General features: G+C 38.2%; 1 long non-coding RNA gene and 1 pseudogene across 1 annotated transcript in view; one reads left to right on the plus strand and one right to left on the minus strand.

The window, feature by feature from the left end:
* Positions 1 to 3,075: 3,075 nt before the first annotated feature.
* The window catches only part of LOC147994721 (uncharacterized), a 56,943-nt gene continuing 36,284 nt past the window's right edge, over positions 3,076 to 23,734 (minus strand). Inside the window, exon 2 of the long non-coding RNA XR_015685929.1 lies at positions 3,076 to 7,808. This is a non-coding gene — a long non-coding RNA (uncharacterized LOC147994721). The remainder of the gene's footprint in view (positions 7,809 to 23,734) is intronic.
* On the plus strand, positions 6,612 to 8,736 carry Ewsr1-ps6 (EWS RNA-binding protein 6; annotated as a pseudogene).

Raw genomic sequence — 23,734 nt, forward strand, 5'->3', positions numbered from 1 at the left:
AATGAGTTCCCTTTACCTACTGTAGGGCATTTCATCTAGGGTCTCCCACTTTCAGTCCTGAGAGTCTCTCATTCCCAGGTCTCTGGTACATTCTAGAGCAACCTCCCAATCTCCTTCCTCCTGAGATTGCCTGTTTCCATTCTTTCTGCTGGTCCTCAGGGCTTTAGTCGTTTTTTTCCTACCCAATACCAGATTACACTCCTCTCTCCCCCAATCCCATCCCTTTTCTTTCCCATGTTTCTCCCTCCTTCCTTGTGGTTGTTTTCTTCTTCCTCCCAAGTGGGATTGAGGCATCCTCACTTGGGCCCTTCAGTTTGTTGACATTTTTGTGTTCTGTGGACTGTATTTTGGATATTCTGTACTTCCTTTTTGTTTTGTTTTTGTTTGGTTTGGTTTTGGTTTTGGCTAATATCCACTTATTAGTGAGAACATACCATGCATGTCCTTTTGGGTCTGAGTTACCTCACTCAGGATGATATTTTCTAGTTCCATCCATTTGACTGCAAAACTATGGATATCTTTGCTCTTAATAGCTGAGTAGTATTCCTTTGTGTAAACGAACCACATTTTCTGCATCCATTCTTCTGTCGTAGGACATCTAGGTTGTTTCCAGCTTCTGGCTATCACAAACAAGGCCACTATGAACATAATGGAACATGTGCTCCTGTGGCATGGCAGGGCATCTTTTGGGTATATTCCCAAGAGTGGTGGAGCTGAGCCTTTAGGTAGATCTATGAGTGTATCTTCAGAGGGCATCAGATCCCATTATAGATGGTTGTGAGCCTCTATGTGGTTGCTGGGATTTGCACTCAGGGCTTATGGAAGAGTAGTCAGTGCTCTTAACCACGGAGCCAAGATCTATTTCCAATTTTCTGAGAAACCTCCAAATTGATTTCCAGAGTGGTTGTACCAAATGGAGAAGAGTTGAATGTATTACTAAACTATAGTCAGTTGAAATAAAGTATAATTGCACTTAAACTTATATTAGTATCAATTCAATATTGTCCATAACATTGCAATATCAGCAACTCTCATTTTAAGATAGCTTCACTAATCCAACTGAGTTTTATTACGTCAATTTTTCCTCTTTAACATGTTTCCACCTACTTTGCAGTGCTGCTTGCCTGCACCTAACTCAATTAGCATGTTAATCATTTATACAACACAGACTAAATAATTTTTTCATCATATTTAAAAACAAACCCTCAAATTTCATGTGTCAGAGGTTCATTTCATTTGAGATCTTTGTTCTGCTTGACAATGATCAAATATTCTGTTTATGACCACCTTATAATTAGTTACTGTACTGTAACATGTTCATCCTCACTAGCTTGAAATTAACTACAAAGATAATGATTATAGATTTTATTCTATCATTTGGTCTGTGATAAAATAATATTGTATTCCAAACTGATTATGGTATGTCTCTGGAGTTAACACTGAAAAATTGTTAAATATACTTCTCTTTCACAGAAAAGCATCAATACTCTAGCAAGACAGATGATGGCTATTTTTTAATGTCTGTCATTTTCAAAACATATGGAAGATATTAAAGGGAACTTGTTATTTATAAAAATGGATCTTGGTGGCAAATCCGTAATCTCTATTTTGATGCTAAAATCTGTTTTGAAGCATTATGATCAAGCAGATCACCAGTGTTTTCAAGTCGTACTTGACAGATAGCTTTGCTCAAAATACATTGATTTTTCAACTTTAATTTTAAGTTACTCAGCATTCTTCTCTTTACTTAGAAAATTAGTAATCATAAAATTGTTAATTAATTGGTCTAACAGTCATGGGTTTTAAAATTGGAGATGGTATTCTAAGAATTTTCTATTCATGTCAAAATTATGGCAATATGTCAAAAATTCTGGGAAGGTATGATAACTTTTTCCATTTATTTTGTCCAGTATGGATAAAATTATTAGGCTACAGCACCACTTTTATGCGTAAAACTGAAATATTCTTTAAAGAAATTTAAATACAATATATGTATGATGCTCTGGTCTCTCTAAATCTCAAAATTGATTGTAAAACTGTTGTGTTTAGAAAACATGTTTTTGATCATTTTAGCATAAGATACATGATACATGATACATCTAGAAAACATAATAGAAGTTACTTAGTTAGTTGACTAAATTAATTTCAAAAGCACAGTTTACGTGTGAACACAAACTTTCAATTAATGATCTGGCCGTGGTTGCTTTAACATGGAGAAATTTGGTGAGGTCAAAGGAGGAAGAAAATCTAAGATTTCCCTCTCCTAGAATATCGTGATAAAGATTAGGTTAGATGAAGACCATGCAGGGAGCTGGATGCAGACCCCTTTTTATTTCTGAGATTATTTTGAGACCCATGAGACATCCAATAGGGAAAAATACAGGGTGCTCTTTGCAATGTAAAGAAATGGTATCTAAGGAGACTTACTTAGGCAAGTTTACTTCCAGAAGGTCTTATCTCCCATTTACAGACAGGAAGAGAGAGGAAGTGTTTTGGTTTGATGAGAAATTCCCTGTGCAGGCTCATGTATTTTAAACACTTGCTCCCTAGTTAGTAGTGCTATAGAAGGAGATTTGGGAACCTTAAAGACATGAAGTCTCGCTAAAGGATGTACCCCACTGGGAGTGAGCTTTAATTTTTATATCCTCAATCTACTTTTTGTTTTATCTTTCATGTGTGCTGCATTGCTTTCAGAGATATTTTAGGATACAGGTAGCCCATAGGTTACAGAGTGAACACAGCCACTCTATGGGTACCTATAAATGTCATAATATGTATATAAGAAAGAGGCAGAAATCCACAAAAAGGATGAATAGACTTGAATGATTTGACTGATGGTTATTGCATATGGCCATGTGCAGAAGAATGCTAAAATCTAAGATCGTGACTATTATCAAGGAAGTCAACCTTTTTGATTTTTGATAAATTTAGTAAGATTTGTGAGTAACAGACATATGGAAAATACTGCTGTTTACGACTACTAAAGTTGTGTCAATGTGTTAATGCATCCAGACAAAAATATTCAAGCACTTCCTGAAATATAAACAGCACCTAGAATGATCAGCATCATAAACGTGATTGAATAAGTTGTATAATATTTTCTTAAAGGCAATGAATTCTTAAAATCTATACAAATTAGAAATTCTTTGAGTTTCTTTCCTTGGCTTTGCTCAATAAAACACTAACAATAAACATCTTATCACTGTCTAAATTCAACATCCTGCTTCACTAAAATTCATCTTAACACAGCACATATAAATTGTTGTGATTGGCAACTCTTGGCCAGTCTTGTTCATCTAGATTATTGCCTTTTTATAGTCTTGCTTCTTTCCTTCTTCTGCATCCTACATGTGCATCACTGGCCATTCCCAACTCTCTTACCGCTACCCTCATTGCTCTCGAGCACCTCTCCCTTTCCTTCCAATTTCACACAGTATATAGCCTATTCCTCCAGTTTCAGAAATTAAACTATTAAATAGTTGGCTCCTATACTCACTATTTTCTTCCTGGAACTTTTAAGAGGTTTACATGTTTTAATTTACTTGCTCTGCTGAATTACATTCATCTGTTTTTGTAGCGATTGCTGTGAACTTTTTCAAACAGCACTACGTTGCAAAAAAAATCAAACATTATATTCATAACGGAGTAGTATAGCATCATTTTTCAAATATCTAAAAGGTGTTTACAGTTATGTGAGTGTATGAGGCCCACTGCTTTTATTCGTCCCAATCATTGCTCTGCTGATGTACCATATTCTGAGTCTTTGGCAGCCGATACTCATCTGCATTGAGCTGACACAGCTTCTGAAGTCAATTTTGAAGGACCTTAATTTCTCAAAATTCTCATTTTACCTTCTTTGCATTCAATTGCTTTTCAAGTTAAAGATAGGAGATAGCAGAGTAGAATCTATATCAGTATGCATTATGAAGAAATGCCAGAGGGATCTATTGACAACAGCAAAAGCCAAGTTAATGATTGAGGGTTTCAGTTCCCTTTGGCTTAGGAAGACTGATAGCTGAACATCAAGAGATCATATTTCAGAGCTTCTGGCCTATCAGCAAATTCATCAGTGTTCCTTGTAAAACTGCCTGCCTAAATTTTATTCATGCATTTGCTTATTCATACTCTGCCTGGTTTCTAAGAAAATTTAAGGCAGCTTACTAAGATAAGACACATTAAAAGAAGGTGAGTTCTCTCTTAAAAGAAATTCATTAATCATAAAGTCAGACACATTTTATCAGTGGGTTGCAAACACAACACTAAGATTTCTAAACAAGCAAAGAAGTAAAATCACTGTGATGTGCTTTGGTAAGATTGGCTTTTCTTTTTTGAAAACTGCAAAGAAATCACTTTCAAAGGTCCAGAAATGAAAAGATTCTGCATAAAGAATGAGTGTGCTCCTAACATGATGTAATACACACTTCCACATAGGCATGTACAGTGATTATAAATGTAACTCTCTGCTACCAAAGTACATTATTACCCAATAGTAATATTCCAAGGCATGGTAAAAATTCACTCGGTAGAATCCAGCTATATAATCAAGAATACTACAGTTCAAACGATAGCGTTGATTCTCTGCCAGGTTAAATCATCTGTTTTATTTGTTGATTTGTTTGTTGCTATAATTCTGATAATATGATTGTTGACGTCTATATACCCTCAAAATCTAGTTCAAATTTGCATTCAGTTATGTAATACAGTATATAATAGCATAAATGTATGAGATCCTAAAGAATGTGGTCTATTGCTTCATACTAACTTAAGTGATGTAAAGTAGCTTACATTGCTTCTGCAAGCTGAAGGTCCCGTGACTATAAATAGGAACTAGAGTCTTAGTTCATGAAATGCCCAACCTTTTAATTGAATAATGGAGCATGATAAGCACTCAATAACTAACAGCTTCAGCTAGCTATAATAGTCTTTTATTCCTCTAATTAATTATTCCTCTTCAGCCAAAAGTACAATGCAGTCAACATTGAAAGTGCGGGACAGTTGTTCAGTTCGTGTTTTATAATCTAACTTGAGGCTTTTGACACATGGTGGGGAAAGTGTCTTCGAAATTGGACGTAGGATTACTATACTGATTCGAGTTATTCAGAAGGGTGTTCATCCTCAGCATTCTGACATAAGATCTTGTAAAAGTCAAAGACATTATAAATAGTAAAATTCTCAGGCAAATTAATTTTCAGTCTGGAGAAATCTGATTAGAGGACCTTTGCTATTTCTCCATCAGGTTCCTACCACATGGAAATGGTTAGGAATGAATTTAATTTAATCTGTTGAATTTGTGGTAACATATTACACACTATAAGAAAATTAATGTAGTACAGACTTACACATGAATGCTCATAAACTTGGGCAAGGCAACTTGTATATTAATGGAATGGCATTTAAAATGGACAGCAAAGTTGCAGGGACAGTTATGACTACAAATGTGTTATAAATGACTATACACTTTACTAGCAGAAACACGCTAAAGAACAAATGTACAAAACCCATGATAGTTAAACTTACTGCTGTATGGAACTTAAAACTGCTGTTGACTGGTGGCAATTTATTCATGTCTCCTGTTCACACCAATTTTTCAAAAACCTGGAAGAGAAAACTTCTATTCTATCTTCATGTGGAATTATTTTAAAATCTAATACATTTAGTCGTGGAACCAGAATGGTTGCCTAGGAACTACCATAAGAAGATAGTTCAAGGATAAGAAACTCCATGAATTTAAGACATGCTTCATATCTTGCTCTGGGTGGTGTATCTGTAAACCTTAGCAAACCCTATACTTAATATTAGAGGACTTTATGAATTTTCTTGTTCTGTCATCCTTTAATTTTTAATGCTGTCATATTAAGGAAGAATACATTTATAATAAATATGGCATAATAAATAAAACATATTACATCTCATAGTTATTTTTCAGGTAAACTAAAACAAATTTGATACAAGATAAAATATGTATAAGGTTGGTGTTCCAGAATGAAAGTGATAGTTACAGCATGGTATCAAGTGACAAAATAAGGTCATCCACCAAAACTTGTGCCTTAGAACTTCTAATATTTCAACATATTAGCAACAAGGTATTAAAATATTATAGGTACTAGCATTTCACAGATTTCAAGCCAAACATTTAGACATTCTTCATTAATTATATAGCTTTCGATAAGCCAAATAAAAGATTAAAAGATACTGTGCTCCTGGAATACCAATACAAACAGTTTAAACAAGAAAAGTCCATGTGCTTATGCTGTGGGACCGTCTTGAAACAACATTGAACTCTCATTGACAGTAGCAGCAGGTTAATTAAGAAATCTCTTAGGCATGACACATGTTCGATATAGATTGGCATTCCCTGAGACATGGTTATAGTAAATGCTTGTTCATCAATACTCACTCAACTGATTGACCTATTTAAAATTAGAAAAACGCCACTTCCTTCAAAAACTATATGCCTGTGAAATCACTGCGTGTACGAATGTGAAACAGCTGTTTGAGAAACATCAGAAGATAAACTGCTTGTATTTCAAGACTGTTGCAATGGTCTTCTCACCACACTAACTGTGGGGATGTTTTAAAAAGCAGTACATAACGAGGAGGAAGAAAAGAAAATGGCGTTCATGGATTGAAGTACCTATAGCCAAGCTGCAGCCCACCAGGGCTACAGTGCTTACACCGCCCAGCCAACTCAATGCACAGACCACCCAGGCATATGGGCAGCAAAACTATGGAACCCACGGACAGCCTACTCATGTCAGTTATACCCAGGCTCGGAGCACTCCCACCTACCAGCAGACTGCATATGCAACTTCTTACGGACAGCCTCCTACGGGTTATACCACTCCAACCACCCCCCCTAGGCATAAAGTCAGCCTGTCCAAGGATATGGCACGGGGACTTATGACACCACCACTGTTACCATCACCACAACGTGGGCCTCTTGTTCAGTTCAGTCTGCATATGGCACCCAGCCTGCCTACTCAGCCTATGGCCAACAGCCAGCAGCCACTGTACGCACAAGACCACAGGATAGTAACAAGCTTGCTGAGACTAGTCAACCTCAATCTAGCACAGGGGGTTATAACCAACCCAGTCTAGGATATGGACAGAGTAACTACAGTTATCCCCAGGTTCCTGGGAGCTACCCAATGCAGCCAGTCACCGCGCCTCCATCTTATCCTCCTACAGCTACTCCTCTTCACAGCCAACTAGTTACGATCAGAATAGTTACTCTCAGCAGATCACTCATGGGCAGCCGAGCAGCTATGGACAGCAGAGTAGCTATGGTCAACAAAGCAGCTATGGGCAGCAGCCTCGCACTAGTTACTCCCCTCAGACTGGATCCTACAGCCAGGCTCCAAGTCAATATAGCCAACAGAGCTGCAGCTACCAGCAGCAGAGTTCATTCCAACAGGACCACCCCAATAGCATGGGTGTTTATGGACAGGAGTCTGGAGGATTTTTCCGGACCAGGAGATAACCGGAGCTTGAGTGGCCCTGATAACCAGGGCAGGGGAAGAGGGGGATTTGATCGTGGAGGCATGAGCAGAGGTGGGTGGGGAGGAGGACATGGTGGAATGGGCGCTGGAGAGCGAGGCAGCTTCAATAAGCCTGGTGGATCCATGGATGAAGGACTAGATCTCGATCTAGGCTTTCCTGTAGATCCCGATGAAGACTTTGACAACAGTGCAGTTTATGTGCGAGGATTAAATGACAATGTGACTCTGGATGATCTGGCAGACTTCTTTAAGCACTGTGGGGTTGTCAAGATGAACAAGAGAACCGGACAACGCACGATCCATATTAACCTGGATAAGGAGACAGGAAAGTCGAAAGGTCATGCCACAGTGTCCTATGAGGATCCACCAACTGCCAAGGCTGCTGTGGAACGGTTTGATGGGAAAGACTTTCAAAGAAGCAAACTTAAAGTTTCTCTTGCCAGATAGAAGCCTCCGCTGAACAGCATGCGGGGTGGCATGTCACCTCGTGAGGGCAGAGGGATACCACCACCACTTCGTGGAGGTCCTGGTAGCCTAGAACGTCCTGGGGGACCCATGGATTGAATGGGAGGCCGTGGAGGAGACAGAGGAGGCTTCCCTCCAAAAGGGCCCTGAGGCTACAGAAAGAACCACTCTGGAGGAAGAAATGTCCAGCACGGAGCTGGAGACTGGCAATGTCTTAATCCGTGCTGTGGAAATCAGAACTTCACCTGGAGAACAGAATGCAACCAGTGTAAGGTCCCTAAGCCCAAGGACCTCCTGTCACCCTTTTCACCTCCGGGTGGTGATCGTGTCCGAGGAGGCCCTGGTGGCATGAGAGGAGGAAGAAAGAGGTGGACTCATGGACCAGGGTGATCCTGGAGGAATGTTCAGAGGTGGCAGAGGTGGAGACGGAGGGGGCTTCCAAGGTGGCCATTGCATGGACTGAGGTGACTTTGGTAGAGGAAGACGAGGTGGTCCTGGGGGGCCTCCTGGACCTTTAATGGAACAGATGGGAGGAAGAAGAGGCAGATGTGGAGGATGTGGGAAAATGGATAAAGGCTAGCACCGTCAGGAATGCAGAGAACGGCCCTACTAGAGACATGCAGAGTTGCATTGACGACCAGATTTATTTTTTTAAACCAGAAAATGTTTTAAATTTATAATTCCATATTTATAATGTTGGCGACAACATTATGATTATACCTTGTCTGTACTTTAGTATTTTCACTATTTGTGAAGAAACATTAAAACAAGTTAAATATTGTGCTGAGTTTTTTTTGTTTTTGGTTTTTTTTCCTTTTTAAAATGGTTGTTTTAAGACTTAATAATGGATACCCCTTGTGAGAATTCTCAGTATCATTGTGGAAAACCAAGAGGGCCTCTAATTTTAACAATGTTCACGGTTGTGATTTTTTTTAAATAAAATTCCAAATGTTTATGAAAAAAAGCAATACAGAGCTACATATCATGACTTCTGTTTCAGAAGGAAAAAAAATAACAAATGAAGAAAGGAAGAAAGAAAGAAAGGGAAAAAGAAAGAAAGAAAGAAAGAAAGAAAGAAAGAAAGAAAGAAAGAAAGGAAGGAAGGAAGAAAGAACAAGCGAAAGAAACTCCTCCAGTTATCCTTAACTTTCAGGATTTGTCTCAGAACTTGTAAGGACTTTGTAGATCATTGGATACAAATACTCTATTGGAAGAGTAAAAACCAAAGTCCAGAGGCATTAAATTACTAGAAGACAACATGAACTAAGAAGGGGTTATGAAATATAATTTGAGGTAGTCCTTGCTTTGCAAGCATGAAAACTTGATTTTGGTCCACAAAGCCGCATTTAAAAAGCCAGGCATGCCACTCCGCTGCTGTGATGCTCTACAACCCCCTCACCCTTGCCACTGTCAGGAGTCAGGAGAGCTGGTCCCAAGGTCATGACATCAAGAAAGTTGGTCCTACCTGTCACCAGTTGCACACTTGCAAGAGCTTACCATGTGCCTTGCCAAGGCAACACAATAGAGCTGATGGTGAAGACAAGTGAGCCAGCCCCTGAGAGTGTAAGAGCAGGACTGCTATTCCAGCCTCTCATTGGTTGCAACATTAGAGAGAGTAGTCCCTGCACTATGACTGGGCAGTATAGTAAAGCTGGCTCTGGTGGCGTGGATCTGGATGATCCAACCATAAGGGCATGAGAGCTGGAGATCAGACTCTCCCCGCTGTTAGCCACAGCACTGGGTAAGCTAGCTGGGGCAGTACTGAAGAGCTCACCCTGGTGGTGTAGGTATGGGAAAGCTCATGAGCTCACCAACTCAGCTGCACCCAGACCCAGATCCAGGAATTTGATCTAGGACCTTTGACCACCCCTAAATCTACCTCCTTTGTGAATCATCTATGAAACATGTGAAAGGGCCTGCCCTCCTGACCCAACACAAAAGACTTACCACAACACAAGGCAACAACAGAATAAACGAGGAGTTCCAGTAAGTATTCAGTATTGATGGGCTAATAAAGTCTAGAAGCCTCAAACTGGGCCACCGTAATGCAAACCAAACTCTATGAAAATGAACATTTCAAATAAAGATATATGGACAAATATATATACATATATATATGTATATATATTTGGGATATTCATTATGAGATGTTTCTATGCATTGTTTTTGTTTTTGTTTGATGTTGTTATATTTACTTTCTTGGAAGAAATTATAGAAGAAAACATTCCTAATCTAAAGAAGGAGGTGCCTATCAAGTTATAAAATGCATATAGCACACTAAATAGACTGGACCAGAAAAGAAAGTTGTCTCAACACATAATAATTAAAACAATAAATGAAACAAAGAAAGAGAATAGTAAAATCTACAAGGGAACATGACAAATAGAGTAATACCTCAATTCTCAATGGAGACTGTAGAAGCCAGAAGGGCTTAGACAAATATTCTATGAACACTAAGAGACACAGGTGCCAAACCAGACAAGTATACCCAGCAAAATTCTCAATTACCATAGGTAGAGAAAATGAAACATTCCATGATAAAACCAAAATTACACCATATGTATTGAGAAATACAGCTCTATAGAAAGTGCTGTAAGGAAAACTTCAGATTGGAGATGTCTTAGAGTTTCCATTGCTGTGAAGAGACACCATGGCCACAGCATTTCTTATAAAGGACAATATTTAATTGGCACTGGCTTACAGGTTCAGAGGCTCAGTCCATTATTTTCAAGGCAGGAGCATGACAGCATCTAGGTAGGCATGTCACAGGAGGAGCTGAGAATTCTACATCTTGTTCTGAAGACTAACAGAAGAAGACTGGCTTCCAGACAGATAAGATAAAGGTCTTAAATTACACTCCGTGGTGACACTCTTCATCCAACTAGGCCACACCTACTCCAACAAGTTCACATATCCTAATAGTGTCACTCCCTGAGCCATGCATACTCAACCCACCACAAGAGGTCTTAGGAACAACAAAGAAAACACACACACACACACACACACACACACACACACACACACACACACACAAAAACAACACTATAATAACAAAATGATAGGAATCAGAAAGCACTGTTATTCAACATCAATGGTCTCAACACTCCCCCCCCCGCAAAAAACAGACAGATAAGCTTTGTGCAAGGTGAAAAATGTGTATCTATTTTCATTTTTTTATATACTATAAGTTAGACCAGCACCATTTATTGAGAATGCTTTCTTTTCTCCATTGTATATTTTTGACTTTTTGTCAAAGATCAGGTGTCCATAAGTGTGTAGTTTTCAGTTCTATCCATTGATCAACCTGTCTGACTCTGTACTAATACCATGCAGTTTTTATCAATATTGCTCTGTAGCACAACTTGAGGTCAGGGATGTTGATTTCCCCAGAAGTTCATTTATTGCCAAGAAATGTTTTGACTTCTTTCTTCAGAGAATGAAGTTCTTGTCATACAGATCTTTCACTTGCTTGGTTAGAGTCACACCAAGGTATTTTATATTTTTTGTGACTAGTGTGAAGGGCATTATTTCCCTAATTTCTTTCTTGGTCTGTTTGTCCTTTAAGTAGAGGGAAGCTATTGACTTGTTTGAGTTATTTTATGTCCAGTCACTTTCCTGAAGTTGATTATCAGGTTTAGGAGTTCTCTGGTGTAATTTTTGGGGTCACTTAAATATACTATCATATCATCTGCAAGTAGTGATATTTTGAATTCTACCTTTCCAATTTGTATCCCTTGGAGTTCTTGTGGTTTTCTAATTGCTCTCTGGCTAGGACTGTGAGTACTATATTGAATAGGTAGGGAGAGAGTGGACAGCCTTGTCTAGTCCCTCATTTTAGTGGGTTGCTTAAATTTTTCTCTCCATTTAGTTTGATGTCCTCTACTAGTTTTCTGTATATTGTTTTTACTATGTTTAGATATTGGCCTTGAATTCCTGATATTTCCAAAACTTTTAACAGGAAGGGGTAGTGAATTTTGTCAAATGCTTTCTCAGCATCTAATGAGATGATCATGTGGAATTTTTTTCTTTGAGTTTGTTTATATATTGTTTATATATTTCATCGATGGATTTCTGTATATTGGACCATCCCTGCATCCCTGGGATGAACCCTACTTGATTGTGGTGAATGATCTTTTGATGTTTTCTTGAGTTCAGTTTGCAACAATTTTATTGAGTATTTTTGCATCAATATTCATGTGGGAAATTGGTCTGAAGTTCTCTTTCTTTGTTGGGTCTTTGTATGGTTTAGTTATAATTGTTATTGTGGCTTCATAGAAGGAATTGGATAGTGTCCCTCTGTTTTTATGCTGTGGAATGGATTAAAAAATTAGAATTAGGTATTGTTTGAAGGTCTGACAGAACTCTAAATTAACCCTTCTTGTCCTGGGCTTTTTGGTTGGGAGACTTTCAATGATTGCTTCTATTCCTTTAGGGGTTATGGGACTGTTTAGATGGCTTATCTAATCCTGATTTAAATTGGGTACCTGGTATCTGTCTAGAAAATTATGCATTTGCTCCATATTTTCCAGTTTGGTTGAATACAGGCTTTTGAGGTAGGATCTCATGATTTATTGAATTTCCTCAGTTTCTGTTGTTATGTCTCCCTTTACTTTTCTGATTTTGTCAATTTGCATATATTCCATCTGTCCCCTTTGGTTACTGTTGCTAATAGTTTATCTATCTTGTTGATTTTCTCAAAGAACCAGCTCCTGGTTTTGTGGATTGGTTGTATAGTTCTTTTGTTTTGTACTTGGTTGATTTCAGTTCTGAGTTTGATTATTTCCTGCCCTCTACTCCTCTTGTTTATATTTGTCTCTTTTTGTTCTAGAGCTTTCAGGTGTGCTGTCAAGCTGTTAGTGTATACTCTCCCCAGTTTCTTTATGAAGACACTCAGAGCTACTCAGAGTTTACCTCTTAGCACAGATTGTGTTGTATCCATAAATTTGGTATGCTGTGCCTTCATTTTATCAAATTCTAAAAATTTTTAATTTCTTTATTTATTTCTTCTTGACCAAGTTATTAGTGAATAGAGCATTCTTCAGCTTCCATGTGTATGTGGGCTTTCTATCGTTTTTGTTGTTGTTGAAGACCACTCTTAGCCTGTGTTGATCTGATAGGCTGCATTGATCTCCCATGCTCATGGATTGGCAGGATTAATATACTAAACATGACCATCTTGCTAAAAGCAATCTATAGATTCAATGCAATTCCCATCAATATGCCAACTCAATTCTTCATAGAGTTAGAAAGTACAATTTGACAATTCATTTGAAATAACCAAACACCAAGGATAGTGAATTTATTCTCAACAATAAAAGAACTTCTGAAGGAATCACCATACCTGACCTCAGTCTGTATTACAGAACAATCAGGATAAAAAAGAAAAGAGTTTGGTATTAGTACAAAAACAGGCAGCTAGATCAATGGAATAGAATTAAAGACCCAGAAATGAACATACACACTTATGGTCACTTGATCTTTGACAAAGGAGCTAAACCCAAGCAATGGAAAAAAGACAACATTTTCAACAAATGGTGCTGGTTCAATTGGCTGTCAGCGTGTAGAAGAATGCAAACCAATCCATTTTATCTCCTTGTACAAAGCTCAAGTTCAAGTGGCTCAAGGACTTCCACATAAAACCAGATAAACTGAAACTAATAGAAGAGAAAGTGGAGAACAACCTCAAATACATTGACACAGGGGTAATTTTCATGATCAGAACACCAATGGCTTATGCTCTAAGATCAAGAATTGTCAAATGGGATCTCATAAAATTGCAAATCTTCTATAAGGCAAAGGACACTGACAATAGAACAAAATGGCAACCAACCGAATGTGAAAGCTCTTTACCAATCCTACATCCCATAGAGGGCTAGTATCAAATATATACAAAGAATTCAAGAAGTTAGACTCTAGAGAACCAAATAATCCTATTAAAATGGGCTATAGAGCTAAAGAAAGTGCAAGCTGACAGGAGCCTGATATAGCTCTCTCCTGAGGGGCTCAGCCAGAGCATGTCAAATACAGAGGGGAATGCTAGCAGCAAACCATTGAACTGAGGATGGGGTCCTCCTTGGAGGAATTAAAGAAAGGATTGAAGGAGCTGAAAGGGCTTGCAACCCCATAAGAACAATACCAACCAACCAGAGCTCCTAGGGACTAAACCATTAAACATGAACGACCCATGGCTCCAGCTGCATATGTGCAGAGTATGGCCTTATTGGGAATCAATGGGAAGAGAGGCCCTTGATTCTGCCAAGGCTGGTGCCCCAATGTAAGGGAATGTCAGGGGGGAGAGGGATAGGAGGCTTATGGCTGGGAAACCGGGAAAGGGAATAACATTTGAAATATAAATAAAAGTATCCAACAATTAAAGAAAAAAGAAATGTAAATACATAAAATATCACATAAGAAGTAAATAAATACATTTAACAAAAAAAGAAAAAAGAATTCTCAACCGAGGAGTATCGAATGACTGCAAAGCACCTAAGGAATTGTTTGAAATCCTTAGTCATCAGGGAAATGCAAATCAAAACAACCCTGAGATTCCATCTCACACCAGTCAGAATGGGTAAGAACAAAAACTCATGTGACAGCAGATGCTGGCGAGGATGTGGAGAAAGAGGAACACTCCTCCATTGTTGGTGGGATTACAAGCTTGCACAGCCATGCTTAATAACATTCTGGTGGTTCCTCAGAAAAGTGGACGTAGTACTACCTGAAGATCTAGCTATACTGCTCCTGGGCATGCACCCAAAAGATGCTCCAACATAAAACAAGAACACATGTTCCACTATGTTCATAGCAACCTTATTTATAATAACCAGATGCTGGAAAGAGCCCAGATGTCCTTCAATAGAGGAAAAGATACAGAAAATGTGGTATATTTACACAATAGAACCCTACTCAACTATTAAAAATAATGACTTCATGAAATTCATAGGCAAGTAGATGGAACTAGAAAATACCATCCTGAGTGAGGTGACCCAGTCACAAAATAATACACATGTTATGCAGTAACTGGTAAGTGGATATCAGTCCAAAAGCTCAGAATACCCAAGATACAATTCACAGATCATATGAGGCTCAAGAGGAAGGAAGACCAAAATGTGAATGCTGTAGTCCTTCTCAGAAAGGGGAAGAAAATACTCACTGGAGGAAATACAGGGACAAATAGTGGTGCAGAGACTGAAGGAAAGTGTATCCAGAGACTGCATCACCTGGGGGTCCATCCCATATGCAGCCACCAAACCCAGTCACAATTGCAGATGCCAAGAAGTACTTGCTGATAGGAACCTGATATGGATTTCTTCTGAGAGGCTCTGCCAGAGCCTTACTGATACAGATGAGGATGCTTGCAACTAACCATCCAACTGCACACAGGGACCCTAACAGAGGTGTTAGATAAAGGACTTAATGATGTGAAGGTGTTTGCAACCCCAGAGGAAGAAAAACAATATCAACCAATCAGACCTCCCCCCCTCCAGATCTCCCAAAGAATAAACCACCAACCAAGAATACACATTGAAGGACCCATGGCTTCAGCCGCATATGTAACAGAGGATGGCATTGTCTGGCATCAATAGGAGGAGAAGCCTTTGGTCCAGTGAAGGCTTGTTTCCCCAGTGTAGGAGAATGCCAGGGTGTTGAGGTGGGAGTGGGTGGGTGGTGGAGAGAACATCCTTATAGAAGCAGGGGGAAGGGAGATTGGACAGGGTTGAACTGGGAAAGTCAACACTTGTAATGAAAATCCATAAAATACCCAATTAGAAAAAAAGAACTGTTTTGTCATGTACCCAAATGATTCCCCACCATGCCACAGAGGCATAAGCTCCACTATATTCATAGTGGCCTTATTTGTGATAGCTAGAAGCTGGAAACAACCCAGATGCCCCATAACAGAAGAATGGATACACAAAATGTGGATCATTTACACAATGGAATACTATTCAGCTATTAAGGACGAGGACATCATGAGTTTTGCAGGCAAATAGATAGAACTAGAAAATATCATCCTGAGAGATGTAATTTATGGAAACAGAATAACTCATTATTAAGGAAAAATAGAACAAAGGTAAAATTAAGAAAGAAATTACAGAATTTTTACAATTGAAATAAAATCAATACACAAAATACCCTAACGAATGGGACATGATGAAAGTTTTTTCTAACAGGAAAATTCATGACATTAGGTACATAAATATAAAAAAACGAAAGAGTTTCATATTTTTTACTTAACAGTATAACTGAAAAATCTAGAACAGAAAGAAAAAATAACACAAAAAGTATTAAACATCAATAAATATTCAAACTTAGCAAACTTAGGCTTAAAAACAATAAAACAGAAAATAAAAAGAATCAGTAAAACAAAGATTTTTTTTTTTAGAAAATAAGTAAGATTGAGAATCAGTTAGCCAAACTAACTAAAAGGCAAAGACCTTGGGCAAAAATCTAACATGCCTTCATACTAAAATCCTGGAGAATTTAGGGATGTAAGTGGTACATTTCAACAAAACAAAGGCAATTTACAGTAAGCCTGTAGCCAGCCTTGTCTTAATTAGGGTTTCTGTGCTTGACAAAATACCATGACCATAGCAACTCAGAGAGGAACGGATTTTTTGGGCTTACTCTTCTACAGCAATGGTCATCATCAAAATCAGGATAAGAACTCAGACAGGGCAGGAACTGGAGACGGGAGCTGATTCAGAGCCAATAGAGAGCCACTCCTTAGTGGCTTGCTTTTCATGATTTGCTCAGACTGCTTTCTTATAGAGACCAGGACTAACAGCCCAGGGGTGGCCCCACCCACTATGAGCTAGAACTCCCCCCACCAATTACTAATTAAGAAAATACCTTAATAGCCTATCTACGCTTTGATCGTATGGAGGCATATTATTAATTGATGTTCCCTCCTCTCAGATGACTTTAGTCTGTGCCAAATTGACATAAAATTATGCAGCGCAAACATCAACATCAAAGCATTTCCATTAAAATCTTTATTAAGATAAGGTTGTCCACTCTCTGCATACCTATATGACATACAACTTGAAGTCTTAGAAAATTAATACAACTTAAGAAGACAAGGGTAATAGAAAGAAGAAGGAAAGGTGTTAACATCTCTCTATTTACATATACTATAGTATACACGAGTGACTCCGAATATAGTTTACAAGTATTTCTCTGAGTCTATATGTGTTTCTTGTGCTTTCTCTTTGGTTCTTTTGTTTGTTTGTTTTGTCCTGTTCTTGTCTATTTTCTTTTGTTTTATCTTATTTTATTTTAATTTATCATTATGCCTTAGATGTTTCTTTATTTCCTAAAGAGAGACAAAATGAATGGGATGAACAACTGGAAAGAGTGGGGGAAGGGAAATTGTAATTACAATATAATGTATGAAAAATTATTTTCAATAAATAAATAAATAAATAAAGGACAGAGACTAAGGATAACACTTGAAGTTGTTCTCTGGTTTCCACATGCATGGAAACTCACATGCACACAGCCCATACATATATGTGTAACTACATGCGCATCAACACACACACATTGGTAGAACTTAAAGTACATTTTGTAAATGATTTTGAAATTTGATCTTCAATTATCCTTTGAAACAATAATCTTTATTTTTAATAAGTAAAATGCAGGAAATAGAATCGATATACAGTGACGATATAATTTGGAAGCAAAATGTTGAGAGAAAATAAAGAACACAGGTAGGCCCTGCCTCCCTAATAACGGGCACCCCGCCATCTTCAACAAGAAATCTCTCCCTGTTCTAATGAAACCACTGTTATTAGAAAATGCAAGAATACAGCTAGGATACCCCATTTGAAAGTTTAAAGAGAACTATAAAGCTTTATGCTCCTGACAAGGTGCTCAGGTGATAACTACAAGACATTACACTGATTCTCGGTGATTTATCATTCCTTTGCCACACGCATCCATCATTTATCCTCAAGTTTGTATACAATATTAACACTTTGAATGATCACTAGCCCATGTTTATGCCACTGATCTCATATTTAATGTGTATGCATGCGTGCACATGTACACACACACACACACACACACACACACACACATATTATCTAAGATATAGTCAATTTCACTGAACCAGAAAACTAGTTAGACTGGGCAGAAATTAGAGTAATTAAACACTTACTGTTAGGCTGGCCTCCCTGCTGCTTAAAATTGCCTGGGAGCACCGCATTTCTGTGGTCAATATTTGACAAGGAACTAGATGTCAATATAAACAGCTTTCCCAATATTGTGCCACAGGATAATTTAACTGCATGAACCTCAAGTGAAGCTTCATGATCCTCTCTGCCCAGTGCCCTTTTACCTTGTCAGTATTTCATCTATGGATGTGTCTGTCTAAAGCACTTCCACAGGATGCAAACTCAGAATACGTGTCAGGAATATATGGGTTTTGAGCAGGAAGAACTGAAGTCAGACATAGAATACTATTGGTTTATAATGGGCAGGGCATCTAAAGCCACTTTCCTCCTACTTTGCTGTCTAGAAATCATGTCTGTGTAACACTAATTTTTGTTTTCCTTATGTCAGCTTCTCCTCGTTCGATTCTAGTCTGTTACCAAGATGGCAGTTCTTCATTGGAATATTGCCCAAGGTCTCAAGATGTCAAGGAAAATATCTAGTGCAACACTGTCAACAAGATAAACATCTAAACATGTGGCATGAACTTTATTTTACTTTATTTAACCAGTTACATGCTATTTGACTTTCCCACTAACCAGAATGCTATTTGATAAGCATCAACTAATAAAATGATTTCTGTGCTGACTTTTTCCCTATGTATAGAAGAAAAATGGTAAATACAGCAGATTAAAGTATATATAAGTGAGGACATTTTCACACACCAAAGTTCAATATTTATGTGACACCAAAGCAATATTTTAAAAAGCGAACTCAGGATGTGAAACACCTAACAAAATGCTGCTTCCTAACATATCATATGTTGATTAAACTTTTGTTAATAACTAATCTTAAATATATAAGATAGCCTCATGTGATTTTAAATATGGTTTCACATGGTATTCTAATGTGAATAAAATTAATCTCTGAGCATATGAGTATATGCAAATATGTGTACATTCTGCTGTGAAATTGATAAGATTAAAAACTAGACCAATGTTTGACTCTCTAAGTAGCAATATATTTCCAAGAAAATATTTGATTTTATACAAAACTTAAAATCAGCTTATAATTGATAATAACAAAAAATAATAAATTTTCAGTTTTATCAACTTCTCCATTCCTTCCCTTAACTTCTCCATTGAGGTCTCCGTGATGTCCAATGTTTGGCTTCAAGCATCCACATCTGTCTTGGTCAGGATCTGGCAGAGCCTTTCAGGAGACAGTTGAATCAGGCTCCTGTCAGCTTGCACTTCTTAGTATCACCAATAGTATATGGGTTTGGTGTCTGAAAGTGGTATGGATCCCTAGGTGAGGCAGTCTCTGGATGGTCTTTCCTTCATTCTCTACTCCACTATTTGTCCCTGTATTTCCTTTACACAAGAGCAATTCTGGGTTAAAATTTTTGCAGATGTGTGGGAGGCTGCATCCCTCAACCGGAACACCATGCCTAACCTCTGGATATGGTCTTGACAGTTTCTCACTCCCCTTTGTGGGGTATTTCAGCTAATGTCACCCTCTTGGAATCCTGTGAAGCTCTTGCTTTCCTGGCATCTAGGACCTCCTGGTTGCTCTCTGCAGTTCCCCATGTCCCATTGCTGCACATCTCTGTTCAATTTCCTGACCTCTGTACATCTCTATCTGCTCCCACACCTGATTCTGCCCCATCTTTTCCTACTTTCCCTCCTCGCTTCCTACTAAGTCACTCCCACCCTCTACTTCCCTTGATTAATTTGTACCCCCTTCTGAGTAGGACTGAAGCATCCACCCTTTGGTCTTCCTTCCTCTTGAACTTCATGTGACTCTGAGTTGTATTGTGGATATTCAAAGCTCTTTGTCCAATATCCACTTATCAGTGAGTGCATACCATTTGTGTTCTTTTATGACTGGGTTATCTCACTCAGGATGATATTTCCTAGATCCATTCACTTAGCTGAGAATTTCATGAAGTCATGAAAAAATACCCTTCAATATAATCACAAATAATATAAAATACCTTGCTGACTCTAACTAAGCAAGTGAAAATTATGTATGACAAGATCTTCAGGTATCTGAAGAAAGAAATCAAAGAAAACCTTAGAGGACAGAAAGATCACCCATGCCCATGGATTGACAGGATGCATATGGTAAAAATGGTCACCTTGCCAAAAGCAATCTACAGATTCAATGCAATCCCTATCAAAATTCCAACTCAATTATTTATAAAGTTAGAAAAAACAATTTGCATATCATTTGGAAAAGCAAAAACCCAGGATAGCGAAAATATTCTCAAGAATGAAAGAACTTCTTAGTAAATCACCATCCGTGACCTCAAGCTGTATTATAAAGCAATAGTGACAAAAACGGTATGGTATTGATACAGAGACAGGCAGGTAGATCCATGGAATAGAATTGAAGACACAAAAATGAACCCACACACCTATGCTCACTTGATCTTTGACAAAGGAGCTAAAACCATCCAGTGGAAAACAAATAGCATTTTCAACAAATGGTGCTGGTTCAACTGGAGGTCAACATATAGAAGAATGCAAATTGACCCATTCTTATCTCCCTGTACCAAGCTCAAGTCTAAGTGGATTAAAGACTAGCAAATAAAATCAGATACACTGAAACTAACAAAAGAGAAAGTGTGGAAGAGCCTCGAACACATAGCCACATGGGAAAAGATCCTGAACAGAACACCAATGGCTGATATTCTAAGATCAAGAGTCGACAAATGGAACTTCATGAAATTGCAAAGCTTCTGTAAGGTAAAGGACATTGTCTTTAGGACAAAATGGCCACCAACAAATTGGAAAAAGATCTTTACCAACCCTACATTCGATAGAGGGCTAATATCTAATACATATGAAGAACCCAAGAAGTTAGACTCCAGAGAATCAAATAATCCTATTAAAAATGGGGTAGAGATCTAAACAAAGAATTCTCAACCAAGGAATACTGAATAGCCGAGAAGCACCTAAAGAAATGTTCAACATCCTCAGTAAACAGAGAAATGCAAATCGAAACAACCATGAGATTCCACCAATTAGTAGTTGGAATGGCTAAAATAAAAACTCAGGAGACAGTAGATGCTGGTGAGGATCTGGAGAAATACGAACACTCCTCCATTGTTGTTGGAATTGCAAGCTGGTACAATTACTCTGGTAATTAGTCTGGCAGTTCCTCAGAAATTTGGACATAGTAGTACCTGAGAACACAGCTATACTTTTCCTGGGCATATACATATATACATATAACATGGACATATGTTCCACTATGTTTACAGCAGCCTTTTTTATAATAGCCAGAAGCTGAAAAGAACCCAGATGTCCTTCAACAGAGGAATGGATACAGAAAATATGGTACATTTACACAATGAATTATTCCTCAGCTATTAAAAACAATGACAACATGAAACCTTAGGCAAATGGATAGAACTAGAAAATATCATCCTGAGTAAGGTAACCCAGTCACAAAAGAACACACACTATATGCACTTCCTGATAAGTGGATATTAGCTCAAAAGCTTGGAATACCTAAGAAAAGAATCACAGATGATAAGAAGCTCAAGAAGGAAGACAAAAATGTGTATGCTTCATTCTTTCTTAGAATGGAAAACAATTCTGTATTCATGTGAAGAAATACAGGGACAAAGAGTGGAACAGGGACTGGAGAAAAGATCATCGAGAGATTGCCTCACCTGGGGATCCATCCCATATGCAGCCATCAAACTCAGTCACGATTGCTGATGCCAAGAAGTGCGTGCTGACAGGAGCCAGAGAAGGATGTCTCCTGAGAGGCTCTGCCAGAGCTTAATGATACAGATGATGATGCTTGCAGCTAACCATTTGGCTGAGCACAAGGACCCCAGTGGAAGAGTTAGAGAAAGGACTGAAGGAACTGAAGGGATTTGAGATCCCATAGGAAGAAGAACAATATCAACCCACCAGACCCCACCCAAGCTCTCAGAGTCTAAACCACCAACCAATAAGTACACATGAAGTATACATGGCTCCAGCCATGTATGTAGCAGAGGATGGCATTGTCCATTATCAATAGGAGGGAAAGCCCTATGTCCTGTGAAGGCTCATTTCCCCAATATAGGGGAATGCCAGGGCATTGAGATGGAAGTGGGTGAATGGGGGGGGTGAGCATCCTCTTTAAAGCAGAGGGAGGAGGGAGGGAGGATGGGAGCAGGGGTGGGAGATAATATTTGAAATGTAAGTACTTTAAATATCCAAGAAAAATAAAATAAAAAAAATCATCCACCATGATCAAGTAGGCTTCAACCAAGAGATTCATGGATGTTTGAACATATGAAAACCCTTCAATATAATCTACCATATAAACAAATTGGAAGAAAAAATGATCATCTTGTTAAATTCTGAAAAAGCCTTTGACAGAATACAATACCCCTTCATTTTAAAAGTATTAGAGAGATCAGAGATACAAGGCACACATATCTAAACATAATAAAGGCAATACACAGCAAGTTGATAGACAACATCAAATTAAGTGGAGAGAAAATTACAGCAATTCCAATAAAATCAGGAACAAGACAAGGCTGTCCACTATCTCTGAATTTATTCAATATAATACTTAAAGATTTTGGTAGAGCAATAAAATAACTAATGGCAATGAAGTGGATACAAATTGGAAAGAAAGAAGTGAAAGTATTGCACATTTATATAATATAGTAGTACATATATGTGACCCCAAAAATTTAATCAGGGAACTCCTGAAGCTGAAAGAAACACCTTCAGCAAAGTGGCTGGATACAAAAATAACTCAAAAACATATCAGTAGCCCTCCTTGTGCAAACAATATCTGGACTGTGAAAGAACTTAGGGAAACAAAACCCTTCAAAATAGCTACAAACCACATAATATGGCTTGGTATAACTCTAACCAAACAAGGGAATGACCTATATGACAAGAACTTCAGATCATTAAAAAGAAATTGAAGAAGATATCAGAAAATGAAAAGATCTTCCATGCTCAGTAGGATTAACATAGTAAAAGGGAATCCTACAAAATATAATACAATTCCCATCACAATTCCAAAATAACCCTTTACTGACCTTGAAAGGAAAATATTCAACCTCATATGGAAAAAGAAAAAAGCCACCGTAGCTAAAATATTTCTGCACAATCAACTAACTTCTGGAGATATCATCATCCCAAATTTCAAGCTGTACTAGAAAGGAATAACAACAAAAATCACATGATCCCAGCATAAAAACAGACAGATTAATCAATGGAGTCAATTAAAAGACCCAGAAGTAAACCCACACATGTCGCGCGCCCAATGTCCCGCCAGCAAGAACGACGCACGGCAACAGAATTCTTCTGCGAGCAAGCCTTTACTGTGTTACAGCTCTCTTAGTGTTACAGCTCTTCTCAGTGTTACAGCTCTTCTTAGTGTTACAGCTCTCTTGAACAGGGACCCCGAGCAGCAAAATCGCTCGGCTTATATAGACAACAGTATGCTAATTATCTCTCAGGGATTGGTGGGGCTTGGATCACCCCACTACTTGTCCTCCAGGGATTGGCGGAGAATGAATCACCTCATTAGCATATTAACGGTCAACTGACACCTGGTGCATAAACTGCACATGTGCAGTACCACTGTTC

The sequence above is a fragment of the Rattus norvegicus genome, chromosome 4, assembly GCF_021556685.1.
Source record: "Rattus norvegicus strain SHRSP/BbbUtx chromosome 4, alternate assembly SHRSP_T2T, whole genome shotgun sequence".
NCBI classification, from domain to species: domain Eukaryota; kingdom Metazoa; phylum Chordata; class Mammalia; order Rodentia; family Muridae; genus Rattus; species Rattus norvegicus.